Below are 26,302 nucleotides of genomic sequence, written 5' to 3'. Positions count from 1 at the left end.
AAAGCCCAAATTATTTTCCAGCCAAGGTACAGATAAACATGATTAGTAATTTTAAATCTGGTGGAGCTTAGTATAGATGGCCTAATAGAATCAGTACTGCACACTGCTACAAAGCCCAAATTATTTTCCAGCCAAGATACAGATAAACATGATTAGTAATTTTAAATCTGGTGGAGCTTATTATAGATGGCCTAATAGAATCAGTGCTGCACACTGCTACAAAGCCCAAATTATTTTCCAGCCAAGATACAGATAAACATGATTAGTAATTTGAAAGCTTAAAACGGTTGGTGAGGTGATTTTAACCAATCATCAAGCTTTCATTCTCCCCAGGATGACACAAAAGTCGAAAGTCGTTTCGGATCCATGATTTGTTCATCTTTATGAACGTGAGTCTGTCTACATTATCAGTGGAGAGCCGCGTGCGCTTATCTGTCAGCACACCACCAGCAGCGCTGAACACACATTCAGACAGAACGCTGGCTGCGGGGCATGACAAGATCTCCAAGGCGTAAGTGGCTAGCTCCGGCCATTTATCCAGATTGGAAACCCAAAAAGAGCAAGGGTCCAGTGACACAGTCATGGCTTCAATGTTTACTTGGAGATACTCCTGTGCCATTGTCTCTAGGCGTTGACTATGTGTCAGACTTCTTGTCTCCTGTGGCCTTGCAAAGGATGGGCTAAAAAAGTGGTGAAATGATTCCGCAAAATTGATGTTACCAGCAGATACTGTGGTTCTGTTATGGTTTGAGTGCTGAACACTCGACGGTCCCACAGTTGGCAAGTTGAAACTGTGAGATTCACTACGTGCACCACTGGTGTTTTGTGGAAAAGCACATGTAAGATTCTGCAACAGTCTCTGCTGATACTCCTGCATGCGTGCATCCCTTTCTATGGCAGGAATAATTTCTGCAAATTTACTTTTGTACCGGGGATCTAACAGTGTGGCAACCCAGTAGTCAGGATTATTTCTAATTCTCACAATTCGAGGGTCATGTTGCAGGTAGTGCAGCAAGAAGGCACTCATGTGTTGCGCATCCAGGAGCACCAAGTCCCTGTTGTGTTGGTGGCGAGGTAACAATCATGCTTCCTTCCTCTGTGCTCTCCTCCCAACCTCGCACAACAGAAATGTGATCAAGGTCTCCCTCATCTGATGAGTCTTCCATCAGTTCGTCCTCCACTTCTTCCTGGGCTCCTGCACCTTCCTCACTAGTTTGGCTGCTACCATGCGCCCTGGTAAAACCATCTCCCCCACCCTCACATGCCTGCCGCCTTGGTGCTGCCGACCGTCTGAACCTTGCAGATGTTAGCCCTTCCGCATACAACTCCTCCTCCTCTACTTCCTCCACCTCCTCTTGTGCCACCACCTGACTCCGAATTCTGTTTAACATGTGCTCCAGCATGTAAATCACCGGAATAGTCATGCTGATAATGGCATCGTCAGCACTAAACATCTTCGTCACCATTTCAAAACTGTGCAGAAGGGTGCATAGGTCCCTGATCTGAGACCACTCCTCCAGCGTGATTTGCCCCACCTCTGGATCTCGTTGGCCCAGGCTATACGTCAGAACGTATTGCACCAGGGCTTGTCGGTGTTGCCACAGTCGCTGCAACATGTGCAGAGTTGAATTCCACCGGGTAGGCACATCGCATTTTAGCCGGTGAAGTGGCAGGCCCAACGACTTCCGTAGAGATGTAAGTCGCTGAGCTGCGGGATGCGAACGGCGGAAGTGAGCACACAGCGACCGTGCCCTCTGCAGAAGGCCATCTAGTCCGGGATAGTGGGCTAAAAATTGCTGGACAACCAGGTTCAACACGTGAGCCATACAAGGCACGTGTGTGACATTGCCCCGGCGAAGGGCCGCACCCAGGTTTGCAGCATTGTCGCACACGGCCTTCCCTGGTTTCAGGTCCAGTGGAGACAACCATTCATGAAATTGGTTCTCCAGAGCTGACCACAACAACTCAGCTGTGTGACTCACATTTCCCAGACATTGCAAAGTAAAAACCGCCTGATGACGTTGAGCCCTACTGCCAGCATAGTAAGGAGGTATGCAGGATCCCTTCTGCGCAGTTAGAAAGCTTGTGGCATGACCAGACAGGCTTTGGGTGCAGGTGGAGGACCGAGAGGAGGTTGAGGAGGCAGAAGCAGTGGAGGAACTTTGAGATAAAGAGGATTGACGCACAACTCGTGGGGACGGCAAGACTTGGACAGCAGCCCCTTGTCCTGCTGTCACCATAGTTACCCAGTGCCCAGTCAGCGACATGTAACACCCCTGTCCATGCCTACTCGTCCAAGTGTCTGTGGTGAAATGCACCCTGTCACACACAGAGTTTCTCAAAGAAGCGGTGATGTTGTGTGCGACATGCTGGTGTAGCGCAGGCACACCTTTCTTTGAGAAGTAGTGCCGACTGGGCATCTGGTACTGGGGCACTGCGACGGACATAAGGTCTCGAAAATCCTCTGTGTCCACCAGGCGGAAAGGCAGCATTTCTGTAGCCAAGAGCTTGCAGATGGTGAAATTCAACCTCTTAGCTTTCTCATGGCTAGGAGGAAATGGTCTTTTACTTGTCCACATCTGAGGGACCGAGGGCTGGCTATTGTGCTTAGACGGGGTTGATAAGGGTGTCCCCAGCAAACTGCCGGTCTGTGAGGAAGATGCAGGCGGACATGTTAGGTTGCCTTGATCCAAACGTGGTGCTATTGATGTCGGACAGCGCTCAACACCAGCTGGTGTTACCACCTCCAAAGAAAATGATGACCTGCCAATCACGCTGGCTGTTGCGGGTAAAGAGGTGGCAGGTCTGCGCCCCAAAACAGGTGTGACTGCTGTCCCCCCAGTGACAGAGGATGAAGAGGCCGCGGATGCACAAGATATGGCAGACGGTGGTTGGCCCGGCCGTCTAGGCCGCATTGTAGCACAGTGAGCTTCCCACTGCAACTTATGCTTCATGTCCATGTGCCGGTTCATGCATGAAGTACTCAAACTATGTATTTTTTGGCCTCTACTTAGCTTTTGCTGACAAATGTTACAGATAACACGAGTTGGGTCATCTTTATCGATCTGAAAAAATGCCAGGCTATGCAAGGCTTAGAACCCATGCGACCTGAAGAGCCACCACGACTTGTGGTGAGAGGCAGAGTTGTGTTTGAGGATGCAGTTGTTGACGTGCTTTCCAGTACTACGTCTCTGTCCAGGAAGGCGCAACCTGACCTCGTCGTCACTAGCATCCTCCTCCACCTCCTCTGCTGACCTCATCTCTTGGCTGACTGTGGGTTGACAGTAAGTGGGATCTCCAACCTCATCATCATCACCCTGTGCGTTATCACACCCGTCGTCCTCAGAGCCAACCTGTTCCTGCCCTGACAAAAAACTAAAGTTGTCGCTCCAATCAGGTATTTGAGTCTCATCATCGTCTTCCTCATTGTCTCCAACAACAGGAGTTACAGTTTGGGAATGAGGGTCTACATTATGGTCAGAACCTTCTGCGTCTGGTCCTGGATCCAACTCATAAAGATTCTGGGCATCAGTGCAGATCATTTCCTCGTCTGGATTCACAGAAGCGCTGGAGTCGACCTCTGATTCCCAGGCTATAGTATGAGTAAACAGCTCTGCAGACTCAACCATCTGTTCTACCTCATACTCAGACGGGCAGCTGGAGATTTGGGAGCTGTGAGGAAGCAAGTGCGATTGGGGTGACACCTTTGAGGACTGGAGTATTTGTGATGTTGAAGTTGATGCGGAGGAGAGCCCACTTAAAGGAACACTTGATATCCGTTGAAGCACCTGCTGTTTTTGTGCCTCATCTGGAATTTGTAGCGATTGGCGTGGCCGTAAGAAAGGGATCTTATCACATTGTCCGCTAAAAGAAGTAGACATTTTAGTTTGGCTGGAAGATGGTCTTTCTTGTGCAGATGTTACTGTTGCTTTAACACCTACCCCACGGACACAACCTTTTTTCGCCTTCCCAACACGCCTATTCCCCTTTCCATCAGCAGCAGGCCTTTTTCCACTCATTTTGGTGGTTAACTAATTCACAACTCTGGAGTTTTTTGCACAAAAAAACAATGGATGGGAACCGAGCAGAGCTGAGTTGCCAAACTGTGGTATTAGGCCAAAACTATTGGCTGGCTTAGATGCAGAAAAAAATTATATTCAATTTGCAACCTGATGGAGGTCAGTATAGATGGACTAATAGAATGATGCTATGCCCAAAAGATTTTACTTCACTAGTTGCAGTAAAAGAATTGGTATTCTATACACAGGTGGTATATCTTGCAACACAGATAGGCTACTCCACTGACTAACACACTCTGCAATAGGCCAAAAAGGATTAGCTTTGCTAGATTCAGTCAAATGCTGTAAAAAAAACTTGCACAGCACTGGCACAGACCTGCCTGGCAAAAACTGATAGGAACTGATGTAACCTAGTCCTGAAAAGGACTGCAATTACAATTAGTCTTTACTCCCACAACATATCTATTTAAGAGCACAGACCTGCCTGATAAAAGTCGTAGGAAATGCTGTAACCTAGTCCTTAAAAGGACTGCAATCACAACTATTCCCTACTCCCAAGCTATCTGTAGATTTGTGCGAAAATTGGCTTGAAATTAACAAGGTATAGCGCACACAGCAACAGCGGTGCCGTCTAACACGCAGCTGCAGCAGTGAGAAAATGGTGGCGACGGGGAAAATGGCTTGGTCGAATAGGGCAAGGACATGTGACATACACTGCCAATGACACATGCCCTTGCTTGTGTGAAAAAAAGCACTTCGCTCCGTGTGTGCGCTGCTGATAGGCTGACAGATTGCACCTCCCCACTGTAAATGCGGGAAAGAGAAAAAAAAATGGAGATCTTCATTATTCCTGCAGAGATCCATCCCCTGCCCCTCCCCCCGCCCCGCTGTACACTCAAACTGCGTATTAACATTAATTTTCATCATTACTGAGAAAAAATCCAGTTATGATTTTGGTGCACGAACAGTTATCGAACATAACCTCGAACAGCCGAATTTTTCTCAAATCGTTCGTGTTCGCCGAACGGCTCGAACACCGCCCAAAACAGCTCGAATTTGAGATTGGCGAACAGTTCGAGTCGAACAACGCTCATCTCTACTTTTAACCCTTATAGCTCCCTAACAAAAAAAATTTTGGTTCCAAAATTGTGCTGATGTAAAGTAAACACGTGGGAAATGTTATTTATTAAGTATTTTGTGTGACATATCTGTCTGATTTAAGGGCATAAAAATTCTAATTTTGAAAATTGCTAATTTTTCTAAATTTTTGCCAATTTCCATTTTTTTTTACAAATAAACGCAAGTGATATCGAAGAAATTTTACCATAATAATAAAATACATTATGTCACGAAAAAACAGTCTCAGAATCAGTGGAATCCATTGAAGCGTTCAAGAGTAATTACCTCATAAAGTGACAGTGGTCAGAATTGTAAAAATTGGCCTGGTCATTAACGTGCAAACCACCCTCGGGGGTAAAGGGGTTAAACGAGGGGTACCAACAATTTTGACCACGTGTGTAACTGTCATGCATCAGGGTTCGAAGCTTGTGCTTTGTGGTGAGCTTCTCTTTCTGCCGAGCCACAGCAGATACACCTTTTCTCTGGGTGTTTAGTTTCTGTTATCCTTGCTTCAGTCTTTTTAGTGTAACAGGTGTTTTCTTTAATCCATTTGCCTGACCTATTACCTTTTGCGTGCAGCTTTATATACTTTCCTCCTGCTGGTATTTCCTGCTGGTGATAGTCTCATTTGAATGTCCAGCCATACTGCTATATTTTAAGCCAGGCAGTTAAAGACCAGCTAAGGTTTATATCTTTGCTGTTTATGTTCTTTTCTCTGCACCTATCTTCTGTTTCTTTTTAGGAGGTAGGCAGCATATTCTAGAACAGTACGTACTTAATCCTTTATTTTGCATTTCCTGGTTCATTTTTCTCACTCTGGGGTCTCTTTCTATTTCAGCATACATCCCTTTCTGTAGGTAATTTGCACTCTGCTCTGCCCTCCGGTTCTTTAAGAGGAATGTGAGGCTCTCAACGGTCTGAGTTGCCATTATCTAGTCTGTGGTTAGGGTTATCTTAGCTCACGCAATAACCACTAGGGACTGTGGCATCAGGATCTCTAGTCTGTACAGGGACTGGCAAGGTCAGTTGCAGTTTTTTTTGTGTTGCCTATTTTACCGAGTGAGTGAGTTGCTACACAATCATAACAGTAAAGAAAAAACCTGGGAGTCTGAACTAAAACGTAAATTGATGGGCATGCAAAATGTAAATGCATGTTCACACAAGGCCACTAGACAGAGAAAAACCAAAGACAAGCAAAATACCCAAATAACTTGAAGTAAATGAATAAATTGCGAGTGCATAAAAATAATGATAAATAATAAAGGGTATTTAGTTAACATAATTTTGATCAAAATAATGTAAAAGCCATCCCGCCACGTCATGGCACCCTTATGAAACAGTCCTAACTCTAACATTAAAACCTTACCATTTGTCAAGTGACATACATATGGATAAGGGCAGAGAGACTGAACCCCTAGTAAAAGCATGGACCTGAGAGGCAAAATGAACCTTTCAGCTCAGACAAAGGGCGGACACACCCTTATATGCACTGAAGCACACTAAACTACAAAGAAAAAACCTGGGAGTCTGAACTAAAACGTAAATTGATGTGCATGCAAAATGTAAATACATGTTCACACATGGCCACTAGACAGAGAAAAACCAAAGACAAGCAAAATACCCAAATAACTGGAAGTAAATGGATAAATCGCCAGTGCATAAAAATAATGATAAATAGTAAAGGGTATTTAGTTAACATAATTTTGATCAAAATAATGTAAAAGCCATCCCGTCACGTCACGGCAACCCTTATGGGACAGTCCTAACAATCATAACAGTACCAAATGGTACCAAAGCTTCAGAATCTGGGGCAAAAAAACTGGTAAATGGACACGAAACAAAAAGACGTAAATAGTACTGTGAAGGCACAAGGGTCAGTGGGTGCTCTTGTCCGCTGGCCCGTCTGTCTTTAGAAAGACATCATGGACCAGGGCTCATACCACTGAATGCCCGCTCTCTTTTCATGTGGGTAGAACACTACTCAGATAACACGGGGTGAGGGTAAAACAGTGTGGCAATAATTTATTGAACCGCCAGCAAACAATAACATATACAGGGTGGGCCATTTATATGGATACACCTAAATAAAGTGGGAATGGTTGGTGATATCAACTTCCTGTTTGTGGCACATTAGTATATGGGAGGGGGAAAACTTTTCCAGATGGGTGGTGACCATGGTGGCCATTTTGTAGTCAGCCATTTTGGAACCAACTTTATTTTTTTCAATGGGATGAGGGTCATGTGACGCATCAAACTTATTGAGAATTTCATAAGAAAAACAATAGTGTGCTTGGTTTTAACGTAACTTTATTCTTTCATGAGTTATTTACAAGTTTCTCTTTGTTTACAGCCATTGACATGTCACAGAGGTTAACACGTGAGGAGCGGATAGAAATTGTGTTGATGTTTGATGAACGCAGAACCCGGGTCACTGCAGCAGATTTCAATGCAAGATACTCTACGAGACCACCCATCTCCCATGCTACAGTTAGCAAACCACAATAAAACGTTCAAAAACGAAACTGAAACTGTTTTCCTGTGAAATATGTTAAAGAACATCCTTTCCAGGGTAAAGACTTGTGTATAAGGTGAAATAAATAACCAAAAACAAAAATATGCCTCCACGCCTTGGGCTATGTTCACAAGTAGTATTTTTTATGCGTTTTTGCACTGTTGTATTGCTTTCAACCGTGACAAATGCATTCACCGGGAAATATCATTTTAACATTTTACAACCTTATCTGGCCATGTGCTGTGTGACACATGCATACAGTGCTGAAAAGACATGGGAACAGCATGAGGAAGACCCCTGGAAGCATCTCTGACACCCAGGTCACTGCCTAAAAGTGTGCCCATCAGAAGTGATCCTTGCTGCATCAGAAGATGCAGACTTGCAACTATCCCCGTGCAAGTCCTTGTCCCAGGGCAGTGTTCAATTGTACCTCCCCCATTCCTTGCAATGCAAGCGCAAATATGCAGCCAACCACCCACCCACCCGCAGGCTGCAATACTATACTGCTAGCTTTCACTTGAAATGGGGCCTTTTAGTTTGGAGGAGGCCGAAGCTGGCCACTACCTCATGGCTGCATCGGCGGCGAGGTCTCCATACTCAGTCCCCAGCTGCCCCTATTTGTCCCGGGAACCTTCCCCACACTTTTCTTAGCATGGCCTGCTTTAGGGCAGCATTGGACGAGCCCACCAGACAACCAGAGACTCCTCCGGTGGGCCCTGACTTCTCCATCAGGGGAGTTGAGAGTGCCAAGGTGAGGAGCATGATGATGATGATAAAAATTAGCATCTGCTTTGTTTTCTTGGAATGCAAGCATAAGTGTGCAGCCTGCCACTCACCCACCCCCAGGCTGCAATACCATACTGCTAGCTTGCTTGCACTTGAAATGAGGCCTTTTAGGCTTGTGGAGGCAGACGCCGGCCACCATGTCATGGCTGCGTTGGCGGCCTGGTATCCATACTCAGTCCCCAGCCGCCCGGCGGCAGGGTGTTCACACTCGGTCCCCAGCCACCCCGACTTGTCCCTGTGCGCCTTATACACAAGCGCGCATACCAAAACATTACCTGTGCCCTCCCCAGTGCATTTAGTGGGAAGGTGTCACGGCTGTGTCGCCACGAAGATCGTCACGATTACACAGCCTGACTTCTCGCAGCTGACTTTTTGGTGCTTTGTGTTTTCGGCAGTGAGGGAGTTAATTCTCTCTCTCTCTGTGCTAGACGAGGTCCAGCCTCGCCCAGCTGCAATCAATGCTGCTGTAGTGAGTCTCCTTCAAATGCCTGCTGGTCTGTTTGGGAAGTGTCGGTGAAAGCATTTCATACAGACTTACAGAGCGGATCGTGGTATTTGGAGTTTCTGAGATAAGTGTACTTGGAGTGTATTTTCCCTTCCTCGCTTTATCATTTATCTCCTTTCCCGTTCGTGTTCCCTCTGTTGTAGTTGTGTAGTTTTTGTATGCAAGGTGGTTTTGGTTTTTCCCTTGTACTGTCTCGTTCGTCTAAGTACTGTGTGTGGGCATATTATTACTTGTCCTCTTTTGTTGTGATCGGGGTCCTTCTCAGGACTAGATTACTTAGGTGCAGGGATCCTCAGGAGGTAGGGGTTACGCTGGCGGCCTGGACCTCTGTACCTTTAACAGTACCTCCAGGTTGAGGGATTAGTCAGGGCCCCAGCTTAGGGTCAGCTTAGGCCCCCTACCTCCAGTATACAGAGACAGCGTGACATTTTCACCGACCCACTTAGTTTTTCTCCAGCTACCATGGATCCAGTAGCCGGTCTAGCTCGGCAGTTGCAGAGTTTGTCCATGGAGCTGGCGGACGTTAGGTCCAAGGTTTTGCATCCTCTGGAGCAAGCCGGACCAGAACCTAAAGTAGCTCTCCCTGACAGGTTCACTGGGGGGCGGGACAAGTTTTTTGTTTTCCGGGAAGCATGCAAATTGTACTTTCGGCTGCGGCCTCGGTCATCGGGGAGTGAAGAACAAAGGGTGGGAATTGTCATCTCGCTCCTACAAGGGGACCCACAATCTTGGGCGTTCTCTCTTCCCCCGGGCTCCCCGGCTCTCCAGTCAGTGGATAGGTTTTTCGCTGCTCTGGGACTCGTATATGATGACCCAGATCGGATCTCCCTTGCTGAGTCTAAGTTACGTAGGATCCAGCAGGGAGATCGTCCGGCGGAGGAATTCTGTTCGGAGTTCCGTAGGTGGGCCACGGACACCCAGTGGAATGACCCGGCTCTTAGGAGCCAGTTTTGTCAAGGTTTATCCGACAAATTACAGGATGTGTTGGCACAGTATGACTCTCCCGCGTCACTGGAAGCCGCTATGGCCCTGGCTATTCGCGTTGACAGACGGCTTCGGGAGAGGTGCGGGATAACTCGACCCCCTGTGATGACTCCACCTCCTACAAGGTCCCCTCATATGGTGGTTCCCCTGGTCAGTCCAGAGGAGCCTATGCAATTAGGAGGGACATCATTTCGGGGGAGGGGACTGGTGGTGCGCCATAAGACAGGAAGGTGTTTCTTCTGCGGGAGAAAGGGACATTTTATTGGGGGGTGTCCATCCCGTCCCTTGCAGAGTGAAGAGTCGTCGGAAAACTGTTGATCCCAGGTTGTGTGGTGGACGGCAATCTGGGAGTAGGTATTTCATCCCTAGGTTCGTCTCAGTTTCTCGTACCAGCGGAGGTGGTGGTGGGTACGAGAACTGAGAGGATATCTGTTCTTCTGGATAGTGGGGCCGGGGCTAATCTGGTTGATGCTCGGTTTGCCCGGGTTCAAGGTATGCGATTGAGTGAGTTGGCTAAACCCATCCCCATATTCTCGATCGATGCCAGGCCTCTCGGTCAGGGAAGTTTTTTGCAAGCTGTGCATGACGTAAAACTTCAAGTGGGGGCGATACATAAAGAACTGTTGTCTTGCTACGTGTTGGAGGGTCTTCCCACTCCTATAGTGTTGGGCCTTCCTTGGTTAACTAAGCATAACCCGGTTATTAATTGGCAAACCAGAGAGATAAGCCAATGGAGTAAATTCTGTAATAAAAACTGCATGAACACGGTCATCGGTGCGGTTACTCCTTGGGTCTTACCTCCATTTCTGGCGGACTTTGAGGATGTATTCTCGGAGAAAGGGTGTCAGGAACTACCTCCTCATCGCGAGTATGACTGTTCTGTAAAACTGCTCCCTGAGGCCAAGTTACCTAAAGCTAGGTTGTATAACCTTTCTGGTCCTGAGAGGCAGGCCATGAAGGATTATATTTCAGAAAGTCTGGCTAAGGGGCATATTAGACCTTCATCTTCACCGGTGGCTGCGGGGTTCTTCTTTGTTAAGAAGAAAGATGGAGGCCTACGCCCTTGCCTGGATTTCCGTGAACTTAATCGGATTACGGTCCGAGATCCGTATCCACTCCCACTTATTCCCGATCTCTTTAATCAGATAGTGGGCGCCAAATGGTTCTCTAAGTTGGATCTCAGGGGGGCGTACAATCTGATTAGGATGAAGGAGGGGGATGAGTGGAAGACGGCGTTTAACACTCCGGAGGGGCATTATGAGAACCTTGTCATGCCATTCGGTCTGACTAATGCCCCGGCGGTGTTCCAACACTTTGTTAATGACATTTTTCGCCGCCTGGTGGGACAGTTTGTTGTCATATATCTGGATGATATCTTAATTTACTCGCCGGATCTGGTGTCTCATCAGGAGCACGTTAGGCAGGTGTTACAGATCTTGCGGGATAATAAACTGTATGCCAAATGGGAAAAGTGTGTGTTCGCCGTACAGGAACTCCAGTTTTTAGGCTTCCTGGTTTCAGCGTCCGGTTTTCGTATGGACCCTGGGAAAGTGCGGGCAGTTCTTGAGTGGGATCGGCCAGAGAATCTTAAGGCACTACAACGTTTCCTGGGGTTTGCTAATTATTACCGGAAGTTCATTCGTAATTTCTCGTCCATGGTTAAGCCTCTCACAGACATGACTAAAAAGGGGACGGATTTTTCTAGGTGGTCTGACAAGGCTTGTCAAGCATTCTCCTGCTTGAAAAAATGTTTTGCCTCGGCACCCATACTCATTCAACCTGATGCGTCACAGCCATTCATTGTAGAGGTAGACGCTTCCGAGGTAGGGGTGGGAGCAGTATTGTCACAAGGTTCGTCCCCTGGTAAGTGGCATCCGTGCGCTTTTTTCTCTAAAAAATTGTCGTCCGCTGAGAGGAATTACGATGTCGGCAATAGGGAACTCTTAGCCATTAAGTTAGCTTTTGAGGAGTGGCGCCATTTTTTGGAGGGGGCAGTCCATCCGGTCACCGTCATCACCGATCACAAGAACCTGCTATATCTGGAGTCCGCGAAACGTCTGAATCCCAGACAAGCTAGGTGGTCATTGTTTTTTACCAGGTTTAATTTTGTCGTTACATATCGTCCTGGGTCAAAAAATGTAAAGGCGGATGCCTTATCTCGTAGTTTCCCTGGGGCCGGGAATACGGACGACCCGATTCCTATCCTTCAGGAGGGGGTGGTGGTTTCGGCAGTATGCTCTGAGCTGGAGGAGGAGGTATTGGAGGCTCAGGGGGACGCCCCTGTTGGACCTCCGGGGAGACTGTTTTTTCCAGATCAGTTGCGACAAAAGGTGATCGAGGCACACCATAACTCAGTTTTGGCAGGACACCCGGGGAGTAAAGCAACTGTGGATCTTCTCTCGCGTCGGTTTTGGTGGCCTAACTTACATAAGGAGGTGGTAACTTTTGTCGCGTCCTGTGGGGTTTGTGCGCGCTCTAAGACCTCACATACCCGTCCGTCTGGGGCCCTCTTACCTTTGAAGATCCCGGAGCGTCCTTGGACTCATCTGTCTATGGACTTTATTACGGACCTCCCTCCGTCTTCGGGTAAAACGGTCATACTCGTTGTAGTGGACAGGTTCAGCAAGATGGCACATTTTATCGCTCTTCCGGCTCTCCCTAATGCTAAAACTCTTGCGCAGGTGTTCATTGGGGAGATTGTGAGGCTTCACGGGGTACCCTCCGATGTGGTGTCTGATCGGGGGTCTCAGTTTGTGTCCAAGTTCTGGAAGGCGTTTTGTGCACGGCGGGGGATGCATTTGTCATTCTCATCGGCTTTTCACCCTCAGACCAATGGTCAGACGGAACGTATGAACCAGAGCTTGGAGACATATCTCCGGTGTTTTGTGTCAGAGAACCAGGAGGACTGGGCTTCTTTCTTACCTCTGGCAGAGTTTGCTCTCAATAATAGGCGGAGCGAGTCCACTGGTAAGTCCCCGTTTTTTGGGGCATATGGTTTTCACCCCCAGTTTTGTACTTTCAGTAGGGGGGGCTCTTCGGGGGTTCCTGAGGAGGAACGATTTTCCTCATCACTCGCTTCAGTATGGAGAGGGGTGCTGAAGAATCTGAATACTATGGGGAACCGATACAAACGTATGGCTGATAGGAGGAGAGTGTCTGGTCCGGACCTAAGTGTGAACGATCGGGTATGGTTGTCTACCAGGAATATTAAACTTAAGGTTCCCTCCTGGAAACTGGGTCCCAGGTTCATCGGGCCGTACAGAATCAGTTCTATAATTAATCCGGTGGCATTCCGTCTTGACCTCCCCCCTACGTTTAAAATTCACAACGTGTTCCACAGATCGTTGCTTAAGAGGTATGTGGCGCCGGTGGTACCGTCACCTTTACCTCCCCCTCCAGTGGTGGTCAATGGTAACTTGGAGTTCCAGGTATCAAGGGTCATCGATTCACGTTTTAATCGTCGGTCCCTTCAGTACCTGGTTCATTGGAAAGGGTATGGTCCTGAGGAGAGGATGTGGGTTCCTGCGTCGGATATTAATGCAGACCGATTAGTTCGGGCCTTCCACACGACTCACCCGGATAAACCTGGCCCTGAGGGTCCGGAGGCCCCTCGTAGAAGGGGGGGTACTGTCACGGCTGTGTCGCCACGAAGATCGTCACGATTACACAGCCTGACTTCTCGCAGCTGACTTTTTGGTGCTTTGTGTTTTCGGCAGTGAGGGAGTTAATTCTCTCTCTCTCTGTGCTAGACGAGGTCCAGCCTCGCCCAGCTGCAATCAATGCTGCTGTAGTGAGTCTCCTTCAAATGCCTGCTGGTCTGTTTGGGAAGTGTCGGTGAAAGCATTTCATACAGACTTACAGAGCGGATCGTGGTATTTGGAGTTTCTGAGATAAGTGTATTTGGAGTGTATTTTCCCTTCCTCGCTTTATCATTTATCTCCTTTCCCGTTCGTGTTCCCTCTGTTGTAGTTGTGTAGTTTTTGTATGCAAGGTGGTTTTGGTTTTTCCCTTGTACTGTCTCGTTCGTCTAAGTACTGTGTGTGGGCATATTATTACTTGTCCTCTTTTGTTGTGATCGGGGTCCTTCTCAGGACTAGATTACTTAGGTGCAGGGATCCTCAGGAGGTAGGGGTTACGCTGGCGGCCTGGACCTCTGTACCTTTAACAGTACCTCCAGGTTGAGGGATTAGTCAGGGCCCCAGCTTAGGGTCAGCTTAGGCCCCCTACCTCCAGTATACAGAGACAGCGTGACAGAAGGACAGCCTAACCACAAACACGTGGACAAGTAAATGTGGCCAGGGATGGTCCATCTCACTGACGCCTTCACACTGGGTTAATATTGTGGAAGCCGGGACACAGTTGGACACTGGGATGCAACACGTCCTCCAGACATAGAAGATTGCGGGTCCTGGGTCAATCAGGCTTCAACACAAAGTTCAGAAGGTAGACAGCAGCAGTGGTCGGCCTCCTACACAAAGAGTAAATTATTCATGATCATGAGGCCATCCATCTCCTTAGCTTTCTGTTCCTTGGAATGCAAGCGCATGTATGTAGTAGCGGCTAGGCCTGAGGTGGTCAGTGTTTTGGCGCATATCCTATCTCCTCCGAGGATTGCTGGATGTTTTCCTGCTACTATCCCAGTTCTATGACTCCCGATAAAACAAAGCTTCAGGTGATGAATGATGGATGAGGTGGTGGCAAAGCAGAAAGAGCAGGAGTAACAGGGACCATTCACATCAATATCAGGCCAGTCAACCACACATGTCTTGTAGGATATGCTTCTGTACCAAAAGGAGCGGTTCGGCTACACAGTTATAGGGCATACAGTGAGTTCAATGCCTACCAAAAATTTCGAGGCACTCCAATGCCCCTTGGAAGTGACATGGAGGTCAGAGGGCCTTAACTAAACCGTTTTTTCCATTTATAGCAACTGGGTCTCCTGTACACTGTTGGCCTAAGCAGTGAATGGAAGGCTTTCCAAAAATTATGAGGAACTGCAATGCCCCTTGAAACAGACGTGGATTACAGCGTACTAAAAACCTTCTACCCATTATTGGGGAGTGGGTCTCCCTTAGTGTTCGCCTATGCATTGAAAAGCAAAAGCTGACTAAAATTAGGAGGAAATGCAATGCCCGTTGGAAGAGTCGTGGAGGTTTGAGGTAATTAAAAACAACATTTCTATGCCCCTTGGAAAAGCTGTGGAGTTCAGAGTGGTTTAGCAAGACGATTTTAATGCCCCTTGGAAGAGACGTGGAGGTCACAGTAGCTTAACAAGACGGTTTTAATGCCCCTTGGAAGAGACGTGGAGTTCAGAGTGGTTTAACAAGACGGTTTTAATGCCCTTTGGAAGAGACGTGGAGGTACCAGTGGATTAAAAAGACAATATCAATGCCCCTTGGAAGAGTGGTGGAGGTCCCAGTGGAATAAAAAGACAATATCAATGCCCCTTGGAAGAGTGGTGGAGGTCCCAGTGGAATAAAAAGACAATATCAATGACCCTTGGAATAGTGGTGGAGGTCCCAGTGGAATAAAAAGACAATATCAATGCCCCTTGGAAGAATGGTGGAGGTTACAGTGGAATAAAAAGACAATATCAATACCCCTTGGAAGAGTGGTGGAGGTCGCAGTGGAATAAAAAGAGAATATCAATGCCCCTTGGAAGAATGGTGGAGGTTACAGTGGAATAAAAAGACAATATCAATACCCCTTGGAAGAGTGGTGGAGGTCGCAGTGGAATAAAAAGAGAATATCAATGCCCCTTGGAAGAGTGGTGGAGGTCGCAGTGGAATAAAAAGACAATATCAATGCCCCTTGGAAGAGTGGTGGAGGTCCCAGTGGAATAAAATGACAATATCAATGCCCCTTGGAAGAGTGGTGGAGGTCCCAGTGGAATAAAAAGACAATATCAATGACCCTTGGAAGAGACGTGGAGGTCACAGTAGCTTAACAAGACGATTTTAATGCCCCTTGGAAGAGACGTCGAGTTCAGAGTGGTTTAACAAGACGGTTTTAATGCCCCTTGGAAGAGACGTGGAGGTCACAGTACCTTAACAAAACGGATTAATGCCCCTTGGAAGAGACGTGGAGTTCAGAGTGGTTTAACAAGACGGTTTTAATGCCCCTTGGAAGAGACGTGGAGGTCCCAGTGGAATAAAAAGACAATATCAATGACCCTTGGAAGAGTGGTGGAGGTCCCAGTGGAATAAAAAGACAATATCAATGCCCCTTGTAAGAGTGGTGGAGGTCCCAGTGGAATAAAAAGACAATATCGATGACCCTTGAAAGAGACGTGGAGGTCACAGTAGCTTAACAAGACGATTTTAATGCCCTTTGGAAGAGACGTGGAGTTCAGAGTGGTTTAACAATACAGTTTTAATGCCCCTTGGAAGAGACGTGGAGGTCACAGTAGCTTAACAAGATGGTTTTAATGCCCCTTGGAAGAGACGTGGAGTTCAGGGTGGTTTAACAAGATGGTTTTAATGCCCCTTGGAAGAGACGTGGAGGTCACAGTACCTTAACAAGACGGTTTAATGCCCATTGGAAGAGACGTGGAGTTCAGAGTGGTTTAACAAGACGGTTTTAATGCCCCTTGGAAGAGACGTGGAGGTCCCAGTGGAATAAAATGACAATATCAATGACCCTTGGAAGAGTGGTGGAGGTCCCAGTGGAATAAAAAGACAATATCAATGCCCCTTGGAAGAGTGGTAGAGGTCCCAGTGGAATAAAAAGACAATATCAATGACCCTTGAAAGAGACGTGGAGGTCACAGTAGCTTAACAAGACGATTTTAATGCCCCTTGGAAGAGACGTGGAGTTCAGAGAGATTTAACAATACAGTTTTAATGCCCCTTGGAAGAGACGTGGAGGTCACAGTAGCTTAACAAGATGGTTTTAATGCCCCTTGGAAGAGACGTGGAGTTCAGAGTGGTTTAACAAGACGGTTTTAATGCCCAGTGGAAGAGACATGGAGGTCCCAGTGGAATAAAAAGACAATATCAATGAGCCTTGGAAGAGTGGTGGAGGTCCCAGTGGAATAAAAAGACAATATCAATGCCCCTTGGAAGAGTGGTGGAGGTTACAGTAGAATAAAAAGACAATATCAATGCCCCTTGTTAGAGTGGAGGAGGTCGCAGTGGAATAAAAATGCAATATCAATTCCCCTTGGAAGAGTGATGGAGGTCACAGTGGCTTAACAAGATGATTTTAATGCCCCTTACAAGAGCCATGCAGTACAGTATATTAAAAACATTATTCCCATTATTGGGGAGTGGGTCTCCCATAGTCTTTGCCTATGCCTTCCAAGCAAAAGCTGCCAAAAATTAGGACGGAGGAACTTGCAATGCCCCTTACAAGAGCCATGCAGTACAGCATATTAAAAACATTATTCCCATTATTGGGGAGTGGGTCTCCCATAGTCTTTGCCTATGCCTTCCAAGCAAAAGCTGCCAAAATTAGGACGGAGGTACTTGCAATGCTGGAAACACGGACCACGGTCACCCTTGTGGTATAGTGGTGGTGGAGGCTGAGGATAAGGAGAAGAGCAAAAAACAGCTGAAATGAGGAAGCGTATGCCCATGTGTGGGTGTGGAGCGGTGCATGGGAATACACCTCCCGAAATAACACAGTGGATTTGACTTTATGTTACTCTGCTGTCATTTGGTGGTGATGAGAAGTCTGGCCCAATCCAGCCCTTGTTCATTTTGATAAGGGTCAGCTTGTCAGCATTGCCAGTTGACAGGCGAGTGCGTTTATCAGTTAAAATTCCCCCAGCGGCACTAAAAACACGCTCCGATAAGACGCTAGCGGCAGGGCAGGCCAGGACCTCCAAGGCGTACAGAGCGAGTTCATTCCAAGTGTCCAACTTGGATACCCAATAATTAAAAGGCACAGAGGAATCACGGAGGACGCTGGTACGGTCGGCAAGGTACTCCCTCACCATCTTTTGAAACTCCTTGTAAGAGTACCCCATGCCTCAGTCCCTGTTAGCTGGGCAGGTTTCAGAAAACTGTCTCAGAACATTGACAGTGTTCCCCTGCCTCTGCTGGATTGGAGTTGTGTCTCTCTCACCTGTACGCCTTGGTTGGGCAACGAACTGTGACCTCTGCCGCTAGCGTGTTCAGATGGGAATTTTTTTAACAGTTCTGCAGCAAGGGCCTTCTGGTACTGCCCCATTTTTGTAGACCTCTCCACCTCAGGAATAAGAGAGTGAAAGTTCTCCTTGTAGCGGGGGTCTAAAAGTGTCACCAACCAGTAATGACTGTCACCCAACATTTTGACAAAGCGAGGGTCACGGTTAAGGCAGTGTAACATAAAGTCAGCCATGCATGCCAGACTGGTAACGGGCAAGACTTCCGTGTCCTCACCAAGATGACGACTGACCATGTTCTCCTCCTCCTCCTCCTCCTCCCCCCTGTCCTCAGGCCACCCACGCTGAACCGACGGTATGACAGTTGTACAGGTACTACCATCTACAGCGCATGATACCAGCTCCTGTTCTTCCTCCTCCTCCTCCTCCTCTCCCTCATTGTCCCCCAATGCACATTGGGATGAGATGAGGCTGGGCTGTGTGTAATCGCCCGCTACGGCTTCTTGATCCATCTCATCATACTCTGGCTGCAATGCCTCCTCTTTAATTCTCTGCAGAGAGCATTTCAAAAGACAGACAAGTGGGATGCTGACGATAATGATGGCCACTCACCATCTTGGTGGACTCCTCAAGGTTTGTCAGGATGGTACATATGTCAGACATCCAGGTCCACTCCAGAGGTCTTATGTGTGGAGTCTGACCTGAATATCGACGGCCTTGTTGCAGCTGGTACTCCACAACTGCTCTCTTCTGCTCACAAATCCTTTGCAACATGTGGAGGGTAGAGTTCCAACGTGTGGGGACATCACACACCAGTCGGTGTACCGGAAGCTGCAAACGCTGCTGCAACACAGCAAGGGCGGCGGAAGCTGTAGCCGACTTCCGAAAATGAGCTGACAGGCGGCATACTTTGATCTGGCAACTCGGGGTATGATTTAAGAAACCGCGGAACCACGAGGTTAAGCACATGAGCCAGGCATGGTACGAGTGTGATCTCGCCTCGCCTCAGAGCCGCCACCAGGTTACGGCCATTGTCACACACGACCATGCCTGGATGTAGGTTCAGCGGTCTCAGCCACAGATCTGCCTGCTCTTTCACAGCTGTCCACAACTCACAAGCAGTGTGAGGTTTCTCACCTAAGCTTATGAGTTTCAGCACAGCCTGTTGCCGCTTGGCGGAGGCAGTACTGCAGTACTTCCAGCTTGTAACTGATGTGGTGATATCTGAGATGGAGGCTGAACATGAGGAGGAGGAGGAGGAGGATGATGCGCAGGAGCAGTACACTGTGGGGGCAACTCTGACTGACATAGGGCCCGCAATCCTTTGAGTGGGGAGGATGTGTTCCGTCCCAAGGTCCGACTGGGTCCCGGCTTCCACTATGTTTACCCAGTGTGCCGTCAGGGAGATGTACCGTCCCTGGCCACAAGCACTTGTCCACGTGTCCGTTGTCAGGTGGACTCTCCCAGTAACTGCGTTGTTGAGGGCACGGCAGATGCTTTGTGACACGTGCTTGTGTAGTGCGGGGATGGCACACCGGGCAAAATAGTGTCGGCTGGGGACCGAGTAATGAGGGACGGCCACCACCATAAGGTTGCGGAAGGATTCCGTCTCCACCAGCCTAAAAGGCAGCATTTCCAATGCAAGCAGCCCTGAAATGTGCGAATTTAGGACTGTGGCCTGTGGGGCGTTGGCTGCAAATTTGTGCTTTCGTTCAAAGGTCTGGGATATGGACAATTGAACGCTGCGGTGGGACGTGGACGTTGATGCTGTTTCTTGAGAAACTGCCATAACAAGTGAAGACTGAGAGGAGGGGGCATCTTTGCATTTTGTATGGACAGGGGATTGCCTTGCACGCACAACAGGGGGTTCTCTTACACGCACAATAGCGGAAGAAGCAGTTGTGACACCCGCTGACACTGGTCGTGGACCCTGGGATTCGCCCCACAAAGTCGGGTGCTTTGAGATAGAAAACACTTGGGCCAACATATTAGAGAACTCATGAGTCAGTGGTGACAACACGGACCAGTTCACCACTCATACTCGTGAGTGAAAAATTGCCTACTCAAGGAACAGAATGAAAAACAGCGAAAGTGAGTATTAATGGCATAAAACAGCAAAGTTTATTAATCGATTAAAAATGTACAATAATGATGCAAAACATGTATAAATACATATAAATATAGAGACAGTGGGTGAATATTGGATCAAAAGAGGAAAAACCCCCGTAACATCTTCAAAACTCCTCATATATATACGTTGCAAGGTACAATGTGTCCAGATGAGATCCACAGGGGGAGGAGTAGAGAGGGAGAAAAAAGAAAAGAGGAAAGAACAAACAGGAGTACGCGGGGAAGGTGGAACCAAAAGGAGAGTATAAAGTCACTGTCAGATAGATGGAATAAGATAACCCTGAAATGTAATTCCCAAATGGTAGACCCTAGTAATAAGTAGATCAGGGCACTCACCGAGCTCATTGGTAACTCTCACCAATATATAAGGCACAGGGAGGCGAACAAAGGACATGTGCCTGATCATGCTGGTGGTGGTCAGGCTGGTAGTTTTGTCACCCCTGCTGATGCTGGCCTGGCAGGTGGTACAAATGGCCTTTTTGGGGTTATCAGCAGAATCTTTAAAAAAATTCCAGACTCTGGAAGACCTACCGGTTGTACTGACAACGTCCCTCGTGTTGGTGTTACGGGGAACGGTTGCCCGCCTGCTGTCTGCGGCCACCACACTGCTTCTTCCTGTCTGTTGGGGTACTCTGCCTCCCTCCCCCTGTGTGCTGCTGGCCTCGCTCTGCGTGTCCTCCTACCACGTTGGGTCAGTTACTAGATCATCCACCACCTCCTCCTCTTCCACTTCCGCACCACGGTCCCCCTCCTCACTTCCTGGCAATTGTGTCTCGTCATCGTCCACCTCTTGTGACAAATTGCCAGCGTCGCTTTCCTGTGGCCATGGCTGTTCAAATATTTGGCCATCGCTACATGGGATCTCCTCTTCCACCACTTCAAGCAGAGCAGGCGAGGGGCGCAAATATGGAAATGGACCAGTGAACATCTCTTCAGAGTGTCCAACTGTGGGATCAGTTGCTGTCTGACGACACTTGGCATGGTGGGAGGAAGGAGCATCAGGGTGAGGAGGAGTATGCGGTGGAGACTCACGGCTACTAAGACTTGACCGTGTGGAAGACAGACCGGAGGTGATGGTGCCCAGGTGACTGGAAGTATTATCTGCTATCCAATTAATAACCTGTTCACACTGATCAGTTCGCAATACTGGTGTTGTTGTGTGCTTCCCTAGTAATTCGGTCAAGAACTGGAAGCGAGAAGATGTGACTTTTGGTTGTGGCACATTTTCTCCTTGGCCACGGCCCCGTCCTCTGCACGCACCATCACCAGAGCGTCCAGTTCCACGTCCCTTGCCACGGGCCTTGCCCATTGTAAATGAAGTAAAATAGCTTACACTCTCACTATCAATGGCAAAAGGGTAATAAAAAGGAGATTAGAACCGTGTAAGAGGAAAACCACAGTTCTATTTCTCTGGCCTACACCAGAATCTTTTAAAAAGATATATTTGTGTCTGAACAGTCAGCGAGACACTCAAACTGTTTTTTTTTATGTAAAAAAAGGCAAAAAGGTGGATTACACCCAGATTTGAACCGTGGAAGAGGAAAACCACAGTTCTATTTCTCTGGCCTACACCAGAATCTTTTAAACAAATATATTTGTGTCTGAACAGTCAGCGAGACACTCAAACTGTTTTTTTTATGAAAAAAAGGCAAAAAATTGGATAATACAGAGATTTGAACCGTGGAACTGCAAAACCACAGTTCTAGTTATCTGGCCGAAACCAGACTCTTTTAAACAGATATATTTGTGTCTGAACACTCACAGACACACTCAAATTTTTTTTTTGGGGGGGGGGGAAATACCAAAAGGTTAATAAGACGGGTATTAGTACAGTCTGACTGAGGAAAAAAAAAAAAAGATGATTTAGATTGAAAAAAAAAGATTTTTCCTGGCCCCTGAGACCTGGGGCTAAGTCTAGCAATTTGATCAGCAGCAGCACACAGGACTGTAATGCAGTGTTTGTTGGTATAACCACTGCGTCTCCTATACAGCCTGCCTTCCTGCCTGATATCTAGGATGGATATTAGTCCTCAGAAGGACTGTTTGTTTGATTTTGCAGGCTTTAGAGACCCTACACTACCTATTTCGCATTATAAATCTCTCCCTAGCTCAGCAGCACTCTACCTACACTGTCTGATCCGGAGCGACTGTGTCCAAGATGGCGGCACCCGGTTTTCAATACTCGAGGTGACGCTGTGCGGCCAGCCGATCACTATAATGCCCACAACCAACATGGCTGCGGCATTACAGTGACTGGCTGGCAATCCCTGCATGTTCATTGGCTCTGTAAAGAGCGCCAAACATGCAGGGCAGAGACCCGAGTTCCCGCCCGAGTAACCCGAAAATACTCGCCGAACATCCCGAGTAGTGAGATGCTCGGGCTCGCTCAACACTAATGATGATATTAACTTGCATTGCCTGAGTATCCACAGTTCATCCCCCAATGTTGACTTGCAAACATTGAAGGATAAACTATAACCACCCAAACAATGCAAGTCAACAAGCTGCATGGACTGGTATTATGCGTAATCAACCTATTAGTAAACAGCATTGTTTCAAAGTTTTCCCAATTTTTCGGACTGACTGACCTTCATTTCTTAAAGTAATGATGGCCACTCGTTTTTCTTTACTTAGCTGCTTTTTTCTTGCCATAATTCAAATTCTAACAGTCTATTCAGTAGGACTATCAGCTGTGTAGCCACCTGACTTCTGCAAAACACAACTGATGGTCCCAACCCCATTTATAAGGCAAGAAATCCCACTTATTAAACCTGACAGGGCACACCTGTGAAGTGAAAACCATTTCCGGTGACTACCTCTTGAAGCTCATCAAGAGAATGCCAAGAGTGTGCAAAGCAGTCATCAAAGCAAAAGGTGGCTACTTTGAAGAACCTAGAATATAAGACATATTTTCAGTTGTTTCACACTTTTTTGTTAAGTATATAATTCCACGTGTGTTAATTCATAGTTTTGATGCCTTCAGTGTGAATGTACAATTTTCAAAGTCATGAAAATACAGAAAAATCTTTAAATGAGAAGGTGTGTCCAAACTTTTGGTCTGTACTGTATATATATATATATATATATATATATATATATATATATATATATATATAAAATATGTCTACAGTGGCATGTACAAGTTTGGGCACCCCTGGTTAAAATGATTGCTATTGTGAACAGTTAAGCAAATTGAAGATGAAATGATCTCTAAAAAGCCTAACGTTAAAGATGACACATTTCCTTTTGTATTTTAGGCAAAAAAAAAAATATTGTTTTACAAAAAGGGAAATGGCCGATGCAAAAGTTTAGGCACCATTGGAGATTTGCATGCTCAGATAACTTTGACCAAGGTTTCAGACCTTAATTAGCCTGTTAGGGTTATGGCTTGTTCACTATCCTTGTTAGGAAAGGCCAGGCGATGCAAATTTCCCAGTTTCATAAAAAAAAAAAAACAGCCTCCTCTAACCGTGTGCCAAAAAACAGCAGCTGTAGGTTCTTTTAAGCAGCTGCCTAGCACTCTGAAAATGAAAATGGTGGAGGCCCACAAAGCAGGAAAAGGCTATAAGAGGATAGAAAAACATTTTCAAGTTGCCCTTTACTCAGTTCGAAATGTAATTAAGAAATGGAAGTTAATAGGAACAGTGGATGTCAAGTGCAGGTCTGGAAGACAAAGAAAAATTTCAGTGAGAGCTGCTCATAGGATTTCTAGAGAGGCAAATCAGAACCCCCGCTTGACTGCAAGAGACCTTCAGAAACATTTAGCAGACTCTGGAGTTGTGGTACATTGTTCTATTTTTCATAGACACTTGTACAAATATGGCCTTCACGGAAGAGTCATCAGGAGAAAACCTTTCCTGCATCCTCACCATAAAATTCAGAATCAAAAGTATGCAAAAGAACTTCTGAACAAGCCTTATACATTTTGGAAACAAGTCCTGTGGAGCAATGAGGTTAAAATAGAACTCTTTGGCCACAATAATCAAAGATATGTGAGGAGAAAAAAAGTCACACAATTTCAGGAAAATAACATCTCGTCAAACCATTAAGCATGGCGGTGGATCACTCATGCTTTGGGATTGTGTTGCAGCCAATGACACGGGGAACATTTCATGGGGAGAGGGAAGAATGGATTCAATGAAATTTCATCAAATTCTTAATGCAATCATAACATCATCTGTAAAAAAAGCTGAAGTTGGATAGAGGATGACTTCTACAAATGGATAATGATTAGTGTTGAGCGAGCACTAAAATGCTCGGGTGCTCGAAGCTCGGGCCGAGCTCACTGTGATACTCGGGTGCTCGACCCGAGCAACGAGCCCAATGTTAGTCTATGGGAGACCCGAACATTTTTGCGGCGGCTCCCCCGGCAGTCTGTAGAAAGCCTAAAAAGTGCTCAAAACGATAGTGACAGTGCTCAAATGACATGGGGACAGCATGGGGATCGCCCCTGGAAGCATTTCTGACCCCCAGGTCACTGCTGTCAACAACGTGGTCAGAGGTATTAAGCCACTTTTACAGGCTCACAATAAAACGTTCAAAAACGAAAGTGAAAGTGCTTTCCTGTGAAATATGTTAACCCCTTAACGACCATGGGTCTTTCTGTTTTTGTGTTTTCCTTTTTTGCTCCCCTTCTTCCCAGAGCCTGAACTTTTTTAATTTTCGTTCAATATGGCCATGTGAGGGCTTATTTTTTGCGGGACGAGTTGTACTTTTAAACACCATCACTGGTTTTACCATATCGTGTGCTGGAAAATGGGAAAAAAATTCCAAGTGCAGTGAAACTGCAAAAAAAATGCAATTCCACAGTTGTTTTTTGGGTCCTTTTTTTTACCACGTTCACAGATTGCTAAAACTGACCTGCCATCATTATTTTCCAGGTCGATACGAGTTCATAGACACCAAACATGTATAGGTTCTTTTTTATTTAAGTGGTGAAAAAAAAATCCAAAGCTTGCTAAAAAAACAAAAAAAAATGACGCCATTTTCCGAGACCCTTAGCTTCTCCATTTTTCGGGATCTGGGGCCAGGTGAGGGCTTATTTTTTGCGTGCCGGGCTGACGTTTTTACTGATACCATTTTGGGGTAGATCCGATGTTTTGATCGCCCGTTATTGCATTTTATTGCAAAGTTGTAGCGACCAAAAAAACTTAATTCTGGCGTTTAAATTTTTTTTCTCGTTACGCCGTTTACTGATTGTATTAATTCTTCTTTTATATTGATAGATCGGGCGATTCTGAACGCGGCGATACCAAATATGTGTATGTGTTTTTTTTTTATATATATATATTTTATTTTGAATGGGGCGAAAGGGGTGACTTAAACCTTTATATATTTTTATTTTTTTAAAAACTTTTTTTTTTACACTTTCTGCTTGCTTCTATAGTCTCCAGAGGAGACTAGAAGCAGCAGTTGTCTGATTGCTTCTACTGCATACAAGCGATGAGCAGATCGCTTGTATGCAGGAGAAATGCTCACTTGCTATGAGCGCTCATAGCAATTGAGACATGACAACCACAGGCGTCTGCTGCAGACCCTGAGTTGTCATGCCCACCCATTGGTGACCCACGATCACGTGACGGGGTCACTGATGGGCGGGGCTTAGGACTCCCGGAAGCGCGAGTTAAATGCCACTGTCAGAGATTTAACATGTTAACAGCCGCGGGTGGATTGCGATTCCAATAATCAGCTGACATGTGCTCGCTTCAGTGCGGCCTCACCGCCGGAGACCCCGCTGAACCGGCCTTCCCGACCTGGTGCGTACTATTACTGACCAGGTCGGAAAGGGGTTAAGGAACATCCTTTCCAGGGTAAAGACTTGTGTATAAGGTAAAAATAAATAACCAAAAACAAAAATACTCCTCCACACCTTGGGCTATGTTCACAAGTAGCATTTATTATGCGTCTTTGCACGTTTGTATTGCTTTCAACCGTGACAAATGCATTCACCGGGAAATGTCATTTTAACATTTTACAACCTTATCTGGCCATGTGCTGTGTGACACATGCATACAGTGCTAAAAAGACATGGGAACAGCATGGGGAAGACCCCTGGAAGCATCTCTGACGCCCAGGTCACTGCCTAAAAGTGTGCCCATCAGAAGTGATCCTTGCCGCATCAGAAGATGCAGACTTGCAACCATCCCCGTGCAAGTCCTTGT

At 46.7% G+C, this 26,302-nt stretch overlaps 1 long non-coding RNA gene across 1 annotated transcript in view; it reads left to right on the top strand.

Annotated features, from left to right (window-relative positions):
* Positions 1-7,752, top strand: part of LOC141166273 (uncharacterized) — a 209,933-nt gene extending 202,181 nt beyond the window's left edge. The window contains exon 3 of the long non-coding RNA XR_012251270.1: positions 7,489-7,752. This is a non-coding gene — a long non-coding RNA (uncharacterized lncRNA). The remainder of the gene's footprint in view (positions 1-7,488) is intronic.
* The last annotated feature ends 18,550 nt before the right edge of the window (positions 7,753-26,302 follow it).

Source organism: Phyllobates terribilis, unplaced genomic scaffold (assembly GCF_046119375.1).
Source record: "Phyllobates terribilis strain yellow unplaced genomic scaffold, ASM4611937v1 Scaffold_1__5_contigs__length_1240528914, whole genome shotgun sequence".
Taxonomy (NCBI): Eukaryota; Metazoa; Chordata; class Amphibia; order Anura; family Dendrobatidae; genus Phyllobates; species Phyllobates terribilis.
The sequence above is the reverse complement of the archived record's forward strand: the minus strand, read 5'-3'. Positions and strand labels throughout refer to the sequence as shown.